Raw genomic sequence first — 14,221 nt, forward strand, 5'->3', positions numbered from 1 at the left:
CTTAGTGCTTAATTATGAACCTTCCTCTTCCCCCATGTAGGTTTCTAGTAGGACAGCTCAGATGAGTGTATGCTACTCACAACCACAGAGCTGGACCCTTGCAGCCCAAACACACTGTTATAGGCAGGAAGAAAATACTTGAGAGAAGAAAGTCCACTGATTTCTTTAAGCTACGAATCTCACCCACAAAGAGTTAAAAATAAATAAGAATCATGGAGTATTATGCTACTTATTTTCTAAAGATTGCCAGAACTAATTCTAAAACTGAATATCTAACCAAGATTTTACATATAAAATTCTCTAGGTATTGAAACTAATTTTTGTGCATCAACCCTGTGCTGAATAGAATCTTTTGCTTGTAAACACACTGAGCCTTAAAAGCAATTTCTGTCATATTGCCCTTCATATTCCTATCTCTTTCATCACCATGCAAAAGGAAACACTTTAACTTCAGGCAATAAAAAGCTTTTAATTTAGACATAAGTTTATATGAGCTATCTTCATTACAGTGTACAATGTAAAAAATGAGAAAATTTTAAATAATATTAAAAAATTTAATTAGATAATTTCTGCTGTTTTGCCTGTTTTAAAATATATAATAAAACTTCAATAAATTATATTCTGGGTCATATCAGCTTCTTCTCAAGAAAATGAAGTTAAATCTTTGTAGTAACCAGCAGCTTAATTTTCATTAGGCTAGCTATTTGATAATTAGTCATGCACCATAAATCAAGTCCCCAAGTCTTCTCCAGGTTTCTTAATTGAAAATTATTGTTTCTTGGCTCTGTGGCTAAATGTGCAGCAAGTCTGAGGAGTGATAGATGCTGAATCTAGCACAAACAGTTTGAAACAGTCAGAACTTGATAGATCATTGCCCTGAAGGGGCTTGTAATGGTGGAGAGACTGTGAATTTCAAAATTAAAGGTTTGTTCTTAAAAATCACAAGTGTAAAAGCTAGCTGTAGTTTACCAAATAGCTCCTAACCTTCAGCCACTTTTCCTTTCATTGCTAGCTGAATTTCAGTTGCTTTTATAGTGACAATTGTCATGGGTTTCTGTGGCTATATTTGAAAAGTTAAAATGTTGGCTTGGAAAGATACAGACCAAGAGTATTTGTGCTCTCTTTTGTTGGTGATGTTCTCTTTCTGGTAAATCTCACGAACAAATATGGAAGTTGTTTCATTTTTGGCATTTTTAATCACTGAATGAAATGGTGGCAGTCCTCTCAGAGCCACTATGAGAGAACAGATGGGCCTGCTATGCATGCCTCAGGTCATAAAATAATTTCAGATATGATGCAATTGTAGCTAAGTAAAATACTTTTGCAAAGTCAGAAATATATTACTTCACTGAAAGAAGGGAATCCTTTGTAATTTTTCTTTGACAGCCCAGCAGACTTTGCGCAGAGCTCAGCTTGTGTTTGCCATTCTGTAGATAAGGACAGCCACAGGGTTTTCTGCCATTCATGCCTTGCTTCCTCACGATCCTGTGACCAAGACCTGATGAGGACCACAGCAGGAAACAGTGTGAAATGGTCCATAAATTTAAAAGCAGGAATCAATTGATACTAAAAAAACCCCAACAAAACAGCAAGAAAAAAACCCCAAAAAACAGGCCTAAGATTTTTAGGTGAAAATCTCCAAACTGCATTGGTAAATTCATGCTGAAAACCTCCTCACACCTTATTTAACTTGATGAACAAGCACAGACCTGGAGCTGATGAGGGCATTTGTTTGTTAGGTACACCAAGACTTGCACTGCAGTTGTTCTACCCCGTAGCCCATGGCAAAGCAAAGCAGCACCTTGGCCTCATGGGCAGAGACTGCAGCCTAAACCGAGTGTGTCTGTCCTGCCCAGGCCCTTCTGGGGCTCACAGGGTGCCAGAACGAGCTGCTGAGCTGAGGGTGCAGCCCTCAGCAGCTGCTCCCCATGGATGTCCTGCACTGGACACTGCGGTGCATTACAGATGTATTTCTGCTGTTCTAGGTTCATCTCCTCCCAAGGTCAGCCTTGCACTGCCAGTTCCAGGAATTTGGTGGGTGCATAATGGCTTTCTCCATGTGCTACTCACAGCAAAGTCAGGGGTGAATGGTGAGTAATTAAACTCTGAAGAGGGAGGGATTTGAAAGGCCACATTGTCAACTGGAAGAGAGCTTATTCAAATATATAATCAAATAATTATTGTATTTGTGGATCATGTTCTTTTTGGGGACTTGAAATGACTGTGAGTAATCTTATTTTTGCAGAGATTTATTCTTGGAAGGGAAAGTCTAAAGGATATATTGATTTCATTCAGCTGTCACCATCCCTTTGTAAGATGTTACAGAGAGAAAGCCAAATTCAGGCCCAACTTTGTTTTATTTTTGCATTATACCAAATCTAAATATGGTGCTGCTAATACAAATGAGAATTGTTTTCCAATTGATTGTTCCAGTTTCACACTGGACTAGATTGCATCACCAGCTGGGTGAGCAGCAGTAGAGGATGGGGGATAGCAGAGGACAAGGGAGTGAGAGTGTCAGAGGGGATTTCTGGAGCCTGTCTCCAGGGAGGAGCTCCCTCCTGGTGGGCAGTGTTGGTGGGGGGCTTCACACAGCCCGTGTGGGAGGAATGGAAGGCGGCCAAATCCAGTGTGGAATGAGCTTTCCGTGAGCAGCCCCCTCACCTGCAGGCTGGCTGGGGTGCAGGGAGCAGGCTTTGCGCTGGGCTGTTCTGGTACACGGAGACACGAACTGCAGCTCCCTACATTGCAGGGACTGTGGTGTTGTAGAGAATAGAGGGAGAATATCCAGTGCAGCTGGATATATGTTGTAGAGAACCAGGAGAGAATATCCAGTACAGCTGCTGTGCAGCACAGGAACTTGCCTCACTAATGAATGGGAATGGCTGATGTGCAGCCTCCTCCAGCTCCCAGAGGGGTGGGTGTGCACTGTGCTCTGGCCTGGCCATGGCTGCTCATTAATCAGGACCACTTTTGGTGGCTTCCTGCTCACAGTGAGGCCCTTTGTGCCCCTCTAGTCTGGCAGGAGCAATAAAATATTTTATCTGAGGGGTGACAGACCAGAATTTACTCTATTGACATCTGGACTGAGCTGAAAGTGTGAAGATCAGTGTATGGATCATCCTGATTCCACTGAGGTTTATGAGAGATCAGCAGATTTTTTTTTAAACAGAATCATGGGAGGAGTTTGTGGCTGGATTTGTTGCAAAATAAAATTAAGCAAACTTTAAAAATCAGATTCTGATGCAAAATTGCAGCAACATCAAACTATTAGTTCTTGGCATGCTTTGCATTTGCATTTATGAAAACAGTTTTTCTAGCTAGTCTGATTTTCACCTGTAAAACATTAAAATATTAGTAATTATCAGTTTTGTCCATCTTTTAGACTGGTACAAATAGACCCAAATTCAGAGTTGAAATGCCTCCTACTCTCCCATCCTTATTACAAACACATGCACAGATAAAATTGAATGACTAGTGTTTAAGATTATATTTTAGTTGATTCTCAATTGCTATGAACTTCATCTCCATGATACTGAAACTACTGGACTACCAATAATATTTTCTTAAAGCACAAAGAACGAACACACTGTGTAATTTTTATTGCGGGGTTTGTTTTTAAGATGCAGAGTGTGTATATTCTATTTCACTAACATTTTCCAGAACTATATATAGATACAAATAAGATAAAATCTTTTTCTCCCTCATACTTCAGTCAGAATCAGAGCTGGTGTACACAAGCCAGAGAGAGAGAGAGGCGTGTGACTGAAATGGTAACCGTACGCCATTAAAATGAAAAAGATCATAAAATAAAAGTCCTGTAGCTATTGTTTCTCACAAGATGTTAGCTCATTGTCAATCTGTACATCTAGGTAGAATTAGTGTAATATATATGATGCAACAGCAACTAGTGGATAGATGAATTTGAGTGGGGCTGTGTTCTCCATGTAAGGAAAAGGCAGTGCTTACTCAAATGCTGTTAAAACTCCCTCATTTACAGCTCCTGGAGATGAAACATACAGCAGATTGCCTGTAACCATAGCAATTGGCTCTGACATGAAAGATCTCCAGCATAGAGGTAGTGGTAATGGCAGAAGCAGTGTGGAAGATAAAGGTGTACAGATAGAGACAGTACCAGGTGGAAGCAAACTACAAAATAAGAGAAGACGAGGTGCCCTAGATGGATTTGGGCAGATGTGTGAGTTTGATGGGAAGGTTTGGGCTGGCGAGGTGCTGGGGGAGGGCAAGCACAGCTGAAGGGAAAGGTGAGGTTTTGGAGCTAGACTGGTGTAGAGGACAAAATCAGAATAAGGCTGGCACAGAATATGGGGAAGATTATGCTGCTGGAGGCTGCTGCCTCTCACGTTGTTGCCTTTCAGCAAGGGTGGATGGATTTCAGGGATCCCAGTCAGCTCATGGAAGGAGTCCACACAAGTTGTTAGCTCTTGATGATGAGGTGTGGTGTGATTCCTGCTGTCAAGGTGTAGCACTCAGAAAGATGATGATATTCCACATCCCAAAGCAGTGCCTGAGTTGTTGTTGACCTGCACTTTGGAGATGTGGAAGGAAAACGCCCAGAAGAAAAACTTATGCCAAGAAGTGGGGGAGTTCAATTGCCTTGAGTTATAAGCGCTGGTATAAATAAAACATCTGAGGTATTTACTTTAATATTTTGCTTGATGTCCATTTTTGGGGCTTTTGTTTTGGGAAATATATAAAAGTTGTTTCCTCTTATTATTTCTGACAAACTTAAAGGGAATTAGTTTGAAGATCAAAGGCCCTTGTACAGTGATTAATAATAATAATAATAATAATAATAGTAGTAGTAGTAGTAGTAGTAGTAGAATTGGCCTATGGATTCCAGGGAAGAAGAATCCATTTACAAGAAGAAAACCATATCAGTGAACTAAAGACTGCAAGTCAGGACTCTTTAGCTTCATATATACAATTTACATCTATCCAAAATGAATTTGTGGAATCATCACAAAGATTGGGACCAAACCTCTCAAAATCCCTTCAGGTAATTTTTTGCAGAGACTTTTCAGTTTTTACTGGGAAGAAAAATCTCACTAAAAGGTCTTCAGTCTGATTATGGTTTAAATATCTCTGATAAGGGATAACTTAATTTGAGCAACTGAAATGACATGAGGGTAAGAGCACAGAATCCAGCAGTGAGAGCTGCAGGACTGTTCTCCAGGACTGAGCTGCCTTCCTGAGGAAGAGACCCAGCTCCCACTCCACAGCCTGTAAATCTACCACATTGTGCACAACACATAACCCCCTTGGTCTCCCTCACCCTGCCTTTTCACTCTTTTTCTTGGCTTATAAAAGTTATTTTTGGTCAGCCAGGCACATCTTTACAGAAGGCATAGGAAACATAAGATTTATACAGCTATGTGTCATCTTAAATCCACTCAACTCCCCAGGTAAAAAACAGGGTCACAGCAGTGAACATTTTAATAAACAAGCAAAGACATTGTGCAAAAAAAGGAGAACAGATAGAAAAAAAGATGTTACAGTTCAACACCTCCTATCTAGGCTGGAGAAATGAGGCTGAGGCTTGCATTCACATCCCCATTCTGGAGTATTTACTGCCAGTGTTTGGTCCTGAATTAGAGCTGTAGGTGATCAGCTCTAATTCATTGTTTCACTCTCTGATTTTGAAGCAATCAGGAACTCGTGAAACCAGCTGACTTTGCAGGATTTGAAGGCTAAAATCTGATTAAACAAGGTTGCTGGATATTACCCACGGTCAAATCACTGGTTCATCTTTTCAGTGTATATTTAGGAACGTATGATTGCTTGAGATATCTGCTGAGAGAGAGATTCTTTTATGTGTAAGAATTAGCTGGCACTGTTATTGCTAGTATCTGGCAGAGTTTCACTCTCTGCTATGATTTGTGCTTCTAAATTAAATTTGGTGTGGTGCTAGGAGCTTGGGATAAGTACCAATTATAAGTTTTGATAAAAAAATCAAACTATAAATCTAAACCTGTCTGGACTACTGGCTAAAGATTTATTCCAAAGTTTATCTATACACACAATGTACCTCAGCCCTAGAAAATTCCTTTTTACATCATCACTTTGCAAAACTAGATACTCTTGAGATACTTAAATTTTAACATCTGCTAAATAGGGTTAGCATCACTGTCAAATTGGAATGAGTCTTCAGTGACTGGGTCCAAGTCTGCAATCATCAACTGTCTAATTTGGTAATGGCAACTTCAGCAGAAGCAGAATCAAGACAGATAATTTCTTCCCTATCAAATTTATGTACGTTGTAACGTAATGAAAACATTTCCCAAGGGGATTTCCTTTGCTGTGCATAGCACATGATATCAGTTGAACACTTTTCTTACTCCTTTTTGTATCTTACCTACTGATATTAAAGTGTCCTTGAAAAATACCCTGGCTTATATAGGTGCAAGGTGCTTTAAAGGTTTTTTGCTACCTTGTAAAATGGAAATATATATTTAATCTTAATTATTTGAAATGCTATAGCAATCTTCCCTCCTCCACCTTTGCTATAAAAATTTATTCCACCTGGAAAACACTATAAACTAATCCAACAATTTTCATTTAAATACTGTGAATCCAGATATATCTGAAAGGTATTCCAATTCCTTTCAGGTGTTTAGAAAGTCAGTATTTAGAGATTAGGCTTCTGCTGGTAAGTGCAGCTCTCTGGTAGAAGAGGTAAATTCCAAGAGGGAAAAAAACCCTAAGCTTTTCTGCAAGATGGGGTTACTTCTGAAATCTGTGGGGGCATCAATTTTCCACTCTCAGGTCAAACTGTAGTCAACACTGATGCCAGCCCATGCAAGCACATCCCAACAATGACAGTGTGGCTCAGCCAGCAGTGCTCTTACCTCTTGGCTAGAAGGTCACGAGTTTAAGTCTCCCACCAGGACTTGGGCTGGTTCTTAACGCTGACATGGCAGCGCAGCACCGGGGAGGTGTTGAACTGTTTGAGGTGCCGTCCTTCATGAGATGAGATGTTAATCCAAAATCCCTTTCTCCTGCCCCTGCTGCCTGTCTAGGCAATATTGGCGTGGCTCTTTTGTGAAAAGAGGCTGGCTAAGCCTCCTTCCCAGCCAAAACTGGCTGTCACACGCCAGGCTCGGCCGTCCAAGGCAGAGCACAGGCCATTGTGTTGTTGCACCACCATTACTGTATTTAGTTAAGTACAATGGAAACATTGTTAAGCATTTTAGGATGCACAGGATATGAAGGGCCTAATGCAAAAGCCAAAATCTAATGCAGTTTTCTAAATTCTATTGTTTATCATGTCTCTGTACACAGGCACACAAACACATTATATGTATATTTAGAAAGTGGTGCTCTGTTAAAAATTATATTCAGCTTGCACCCATTCCATTTATATTATGTTGAGCAATTATATTCCTTCCCTCAAACTGATTTTTTACCATTTTGAAATAACAACTCTGCATTTAATATCGCACATTCTTTATTAAAGAGCCATATTGTTTAGCTTGTCATGATATAGAGTTGCTTTTCCATAAGTACATTAAGCATGGGTACTCAGGGGATATTTTCTTCAAAGCAAGTGGAAATTCTGGGAAGAAACGTGTTATAACAACTGTCTATGGTTAAGAATGAGAAATAGTAGAAAGCTTGGATGTTCCCTGAGGAATAGGGTGCTATATGTAGCATTGTGGAAATGCCATCTGAGGATGGTTATGAAGTAAAAGACTGCATGCTCCAATTTATTTAATTTCATTTTGTCTTATTTTACTTTATTTCCCCTGACACATTGGCTAGAACTAGAGCGTTAAGTGTTCATTTTATTTACAGTACAACACTGTTGATGAATACATATGTACGTGACCTAAACCTCAGGATCTACATGTAAAGAATTAATATGGAAAAGATTATTAGGTATGTACAAGTTTGGAAGCATATCATAAGAATGTAAGAATTTTCCTCCCCCTCAAATTAGAAGCTCTATGATCTTCTGAAATGAAAGTACCTATTTGGAAAAAAAAATAATTCAGGGAGTAAAACTTCAAAATAATGGAATCTCCCTTTTTTTAATCTCCCTTTGCATAATGTAAAGTCCTTAAACTCTTTTTGCAGCAGTCCTGCTGGCTTTCTGTTGCTTGATATTCTGACCATTTTTGAACCCTTGAACTCTGACAGAGAGGAGGGACTTGGAGAGGTTGTCATCTGATCTATGTAAGAAGGCAAAAGGAATAGCTTTCTCTTTAATAGCACTCTTTTCTGCTTAACAGTTGGTGGGAGATTAAAATGATCTAGGTGGATAAGGCAGGTTAAAGGTCAAGGGACACCACGACTCCCTCTCTTCCCCACATGTCAAAATATAGACAGGTCATTAGAAGTTAAAATTTTGTCCCCCTTTCCAAAATATTTCAATTTATATATTATCATTTCTACTATTTATGCACTCATTTCTATTGTAAATTCCAATTCTTGAGGGGGACTGGACCCCTACCAGGCTACTGTCCAGCCTGTATAGTCATCAGGTGCTGACATTCTGAGTTTCAGCCATATTAATTGCTGGATAAAGGCTATAATCCCCTCTCTTTGAAGCCCAAGACTGATTTTTAGGCAGTACTTCAAAAGCAGCACACAACTGAAGAGGCATATTTCCTACTAGCACTGAATCAACATGATTTACTCTGTTTGCATTCGTCTACATACGCCGTGCATATTTGGCTGCACAACAAAAAGGTGTGAGTTGGCTGTAATGTAGTCTAAGGAGAGGTTTTTACTCTCCTGAAGTTGATGCATGACCTCATCTGAGACATACCGTTCCAGATCTTTGCTTTAAGCATCATTAGGAAAGTATAAACTCCTATATCATGCTTTTGTTACCAATGAAAAATCTTGCCTTATGTTGCTAGAATTTTTTCCCCCCACAACATCATATTAAAACTATAATTTAGAGTGAGGCTGTTTCTTAAGCTGTGAATAAATAAGGCCTGTGTTTTGTAAAAGCAAACCTTTTTCAAAACATGGATTTTAATATCTTAAACACTGCAGCTTCTTAATTAAATGTAGCTGTGATCCAGCAGCAAATATCCATTATTAAGAATAAATAAACATACTGTTTAGCTTATTTTCGGGAAAAGGAAAATGGGTGAAGAGGCCTTTGAATTGTAAACAAATTTGTAGCAATTGCAGAGCTCATGGCTTAGTGTGGTGTGCTCCTCTCTCGTGGCTGTGCCTCTTTTTGTGGCGGGGTGTGCTTGGCTCCTGGCTGGCTGTCCACAGAGCCGCACTACGGGGACCTTCTCATCCAGGATTTGCCAAGTATACTTAGTGTTATGTTTGAGAAAGATTAACAATATTTCAGATCAAAGGAGAATCCTGCTGCACGGTCTTACGAGATTGTCATTCACTTCCATTATGGCTCATTTGCACAAGATTTTCCTGTAATGTGCGCCATTGTTTTGATGGCAGTGATTTGACATGAAGACAGGGCCAAAATGCATCTCGGAGCCCCGCTCCACCGGGCTGGGGGGTAGCTGGGGCGCAAAGAACTTGCCAATCATAAAATGCAACTTTGTCTCAGTTATATTAAAGCCTTTATCAGGTGGGAAACTTTTGAATGAGCGTCGATTCAAGGAGAAAAACTATCAATGGCTGGTTTTTATTGGACTGTAGGTGCTGTTTCAACCACGTAAAGTTTTGGTTAAGGGGGAGCACAAACCTCATGCAAAGAGCAGTTTCAGTCTGCCACATATTCTGGTGGGTTTTTGTTTCTTTGAAATGTGGAATTTGTTTTGCATAGAGAGCCCCATGGCAGGAGTGACACATGAAAAATTTATTTCTCCCAAAATTTATTGTTTAAACTAGTAGCTTCATTTTAAAAATCAGATTTCCCAGGTGGATGCTTTCAGACACTTTAGAATGCAGATGCATTAGACTGTACTGCAATACAGGAGTCAATAAAATTTATTAGAGAAGAAAAATACACTATATCGCATAATCTTCTTCAATTCCTTTCTTTCATGTAATAACTTTTTAGATAAGGTCAGATTTTATGGGTAAATAAATGCTGAACTTAATAAAATTGCTTGAGCAGTTTAGTTTAATTTAAAGTCACAACCTGGAACTGGACAAAGCCTGTTGCTTTGGCTTTAATAAACCCTGTTGGGCTTAGGTAACACAGGAAACTCAGCACAGGAGCTGATCCAGGATGTCTGATGCCTGAATCTGTAATTCCCACTGAGATCGAACTTCCAGTGACTCCAGAAAAGGACTGCAGCATGACCATCCTTTCCTGTTCAGCCAAACACCTTAACTAGAATTATTCAAGTTTAAACCAAAATTTCAGCGGTAACTGTAAGTTTCCTGGCTTTCTGTGGGTCTAAATTGTCATTAAATTTTCTACCTTTTTTTTTTTTCCACTCTTTTTTAGGCATGGTAGTTTTTTTCCAACAGTGGGGGGAAAAGAGAAAATGTGAATGCATGAGAAGATGTAGTATATTTATAGGGATTTAGAAAACAATTTACTTCAAAGAGCTAAAAATGTTTTTAAAGCTGTTAGTTACATGTGCAGAGGTATAATGCTAAGAAATGCATATGTAAAACTCAAAAGAAAAGTTACTGTGCAGAAGATTATTTCAAGATAGAAATGGTATATTCTACTGGTTTTTGTGGGTATAGGTAGTTAATAATTTGTCATGGGCAAAACACCTGAAATAACTAGGTATGAACTGCAAATAATATTTCAGAAAGAAAGAAATGCTGAAGAATGCCACTAAAGTGATGTGTTTCAAATTGTTTTCACACTTTTCATTGCAAGTTACACTTAAACACATCTGGTGTGCTTTCAAAATGAAAATAACTGAAATATCCTTATATGAAAATGTGATGGAAGGAACCTTGTGGCTGGGTTATGAAATCTTGGTAAATGGACTGTAAAGTGGAAACAGTGAAAAACATTTCGCTTTGGTGACGATAGCTGGCATCTCCCTTCTAGACTGCCACGAAAAGGATTTATTTCAGGAAACTCATCACATACTGTGGAAGGTAGCATCTATATGTCAGCAATTCCACTGACATTTTATGGAAACCTTAAAAATGCAGACGTTAAACTGGTGGATCCCTGTTTTTCTCCTTGCTTAGGAAATGCTTGCAGAATACACGAACAACAGCGCCCTCTGCACCTGAAACCCCTCCGGTTATTAAACCCAGACGTTCCTACGTGCTGGAGGAGCCTTTAATTTCAATTACTGCTTTTTTCAGCTGCTGGTAGGTATAGCTGGGCAGCGGGGGAGGGGTGAGAATATTCAGCTATGTTTTAAGTGCTATGTAACTTTATAATATTACCTGAAAGCGTCAGCACCCTCAAGTACAAAATTTACAGCAATACATAATTTAAAGTTATGTAGGAAGAAAACAAGCGCAAAATAGCAGCAGAGATGTTGCACTTTTGCATTCCCCACAACATAATTTAGATTCCTAGTGCTACACTTTTGCATTCCCTACAGCATAATTTAGTTCCCCAGTGTGTCATTAACAGTGAAGTACATCACAGTCTGGAGTTTTGTTTTAGTACAGACAGGCTGTATTGTTTTAATAATTTTTGAGTCTTCAAATATTAGATAGAGAATCAGAATTATCTGTTTCTTGTAGTGCTAAAGGATTTGTTCTGAGGAGTTTCCAGAAACCAGTAGTAAAGCAAGAGGCTGATATGACAGGATTTCAGGATTTTTTAGCCATAATGATGCATTTAAAATTGGAGAACTAGCTATTTTTGCAAGGCTCAAAATAGAATTATGCAAGGAAATAATTATTACAAAAATGTATTAATTTTAAATAAGTATTTAATTTTCTTAAAATAATACATGTAAGGAAAAGGTCCTGTGTGAAAAGTTCTTGCATAATGTTTCTTGATGATCAAAAAGAACAAAAATGAATTTCTATGTGCTATTTATATAAGCAATTAGTACAGCTGAGATGCTAATTAAGCCCATAATATACTTTGCTTATTTCTATAAAAGGCATTAGATGAGCTGTCCAAAAAACTCCCAGCAGAAACATTATATTTCTCTTAAATTAAAGCAGCAGTTTTTAGATACTTTCCACCACAATTTATTTCTTTAAACCAGAGGCAGTGAAATATTAGAATTACATATACATTTATTATATATATATATCTCCATGAAGTATAGGAATGTATCAGGATACTTTGAATTTTTAAAAAATAGATTATCTTTTTTTCCAGTTTTTCACTGGGAATAATTTAATTCTTTGCTTTTTCTCATCCCTTCCTTAGTCAATAATTCCTTATCTTTAATATGAAAGAAACTCCTAATCACAAGTATTGTGTCTGAAATATGAGTTTTAGAAATGTTTAGGGTTATTTCTACATGGATTATACGTAGATTGTATGGAAACTATTATAAAGGACTTTTTTATAAAATTAAAGTAGCAAAGTTAACACCAAAGAGTGGTAATCTCTTGCTTAAATAAAATGGAAGTAGATTTACATCTGCAACAAAATATTAATGTGACAAAATTTGTTTTTAAAATTTACTCATTTAAGAAAAGCAAACTGTCTTTGTCACAGCAATTAGAAGGAAAAAAGTAGAAAGCCTAAAATCATATTGCTTCTGCATATGAAACAAATACTTTCTAAGCAAATTCAAAGACATATCTGAATGCTAATATAAGCTTAGATTATTGATGTGAAAGGGATTTAACAATCAGAAAACAATAGTTCTTTGTTACATTTATACTTTTAAGCAATTTAAGATGCTGCTTGGAAAGATATGAAGTCCAGGGAAATTTTCAAAGACAAAGCACTAATGGCTCTTAATATCACTGTGTTCATTTTAAGAGCAAATTAAAAAAGAACGGTGCAAATAATTGTTTCATATGTTCTTTGCTTGTGACTGCTGTAATCATCCAGGCTGATTTACAAATGTAGACTTGAAGGTTTCTCAGCTTCCTGCAGTGTAGAAGACTGTTACTTTGGCACTCACACTCATGCCCTTGTAATCACCACTCAAAACTGTGCCCTGGTACTTCCAATTCCCAGTGTCTTGATTGAACACCTCATTCTGTGCTAACAAGGTGTCCAAGGTATTTGAACAGGGGCTGCAGTCAGAAAATTGTTAATGGTTTCACTCATTAAGAGTTGCTGCACTAGTTTTGGTAATTTGGTAACTGTCTAAATTGCAAGTTGATTTTTTTCCTTCATTTTAAATAATGATGCTAAAATTTGAGACCAGGAACACTAACAGCTAAAAAACCCCAGAAGGGTGCTTAAATCACTGTATTTGTATTAAAGCAAAGGGTTTTTATAGCAGAAAAGCTATGATTTTATTTTTGAGGTTATGTTTTAAAATTATTGAGAAATGCATAAACAAGTATTAAATAGAAATCTAACGACAGAAAATGCATTAAAAGGTAACAGTAAAGTGTAAAACAGCCTGAAGATCTTGAAGAAATAATTTAGTAAGCAAAGCTAATATTAAAATGACAAACAAAAAAGTAAGAAAGAATTTGCCTTGGGCTTGGATATACATTTTTGGTAATTAGGATGAAATTCTTTAAACCAAAAGGATTTATAGCTGCAGGAAACTGTAGTATATGTACCTGAAAAAGGCCTTAGGAGTCTTTAATATTTTTTTGCTGTATTGCAAAGCTAAGCAGAAAGTAAGCCAAGATCAATGGGCCTGATCCTGCAATCCATACTCAAATAAGAACCTTTTTCTTTTTCACTTTTCTATCTTGCCGAGAGCAGCATTTAGAAAGAAATACATTTTCTGGAAAAAAACCCAGTAAAGTATTATTAAAATTCATTAAACAAATGATGTGAAAGAGATTTTACTGTTTCTATCCTCACTGTCATCTGGGATCAGTAAGTTACTTTCTTGAAGTAGGAATATTAAAGCAGGGAGTAGGTTTCGTTTCAGGAAACATTTTACACCTGAAGAAAATTTTCCCCATGGAGATTTAATATTTGAAGTGGAAAGAAAACTTTTCTGAAGAAAAGGAATATCACAGTTTGCAGGTTTTTATGTACAAAAAGTTTAAGCCACCCCTAAAAAATTGCAAACTACTCCTTTAAAAACAGGATTAAAATTCAGTGAGCTGGCCTCTGCTGCATCTTTTGGCCAGGTTTTGTGGTTTTTCAATTACACACATATATATCTTTACAAATAATCTCTCTGTGGCTGTGAAAGTTGCACATACAAACGAAGGGAAACGAAAGGAAACGCTA

The 14,221-nt window shown here is 37.7% G+C and overlaps 1 long non-coding RNA gene across 3 annotated transcripts in view; it reads left to right on the forward strand.

Annotated features, from left to right (window-relative positions):
- Positions 1–10,212: 10,212 nt before the first annotated feature.
- LOC135451578 (uncharacterized) overlaps positions 10,213–14,221 on the forward strand; it is a 56,934-nt gene continuing 52,925 nt past the window's right edge. For all 3 annotated transcript variants that reach the window (XR_010441365.1, XR_010441367.1, XR_010441366.1), the window contains exons 1-2: positions 10,213–10,329; positions 11,116–11,241. This is a non-coding gene — a long non-coding RNA (uncharacterized LOC135451578). The remainder of the gene's footprint in view (positions 10,330–11,115; positions 11,242–14,221) is intronic.

Source organism: Zonotrichia leucophrys, chromosome 9 (assembly GCF_028769735.1).
Source record: "Zonotrichia leucophrys gambelii isolate GWCS_2022_RI chromosome 9, RI_Zleu_2.0, whole genome shotgun sequence".
In the NCBI taxonomy this organism is placed as follows: domain Eukaryota; kingdom Metazoa; phylum Chordata; class Aves; order Passeriformes; family Passerellidae; genus Zonotrichia; species Zonotrichia leucophrys.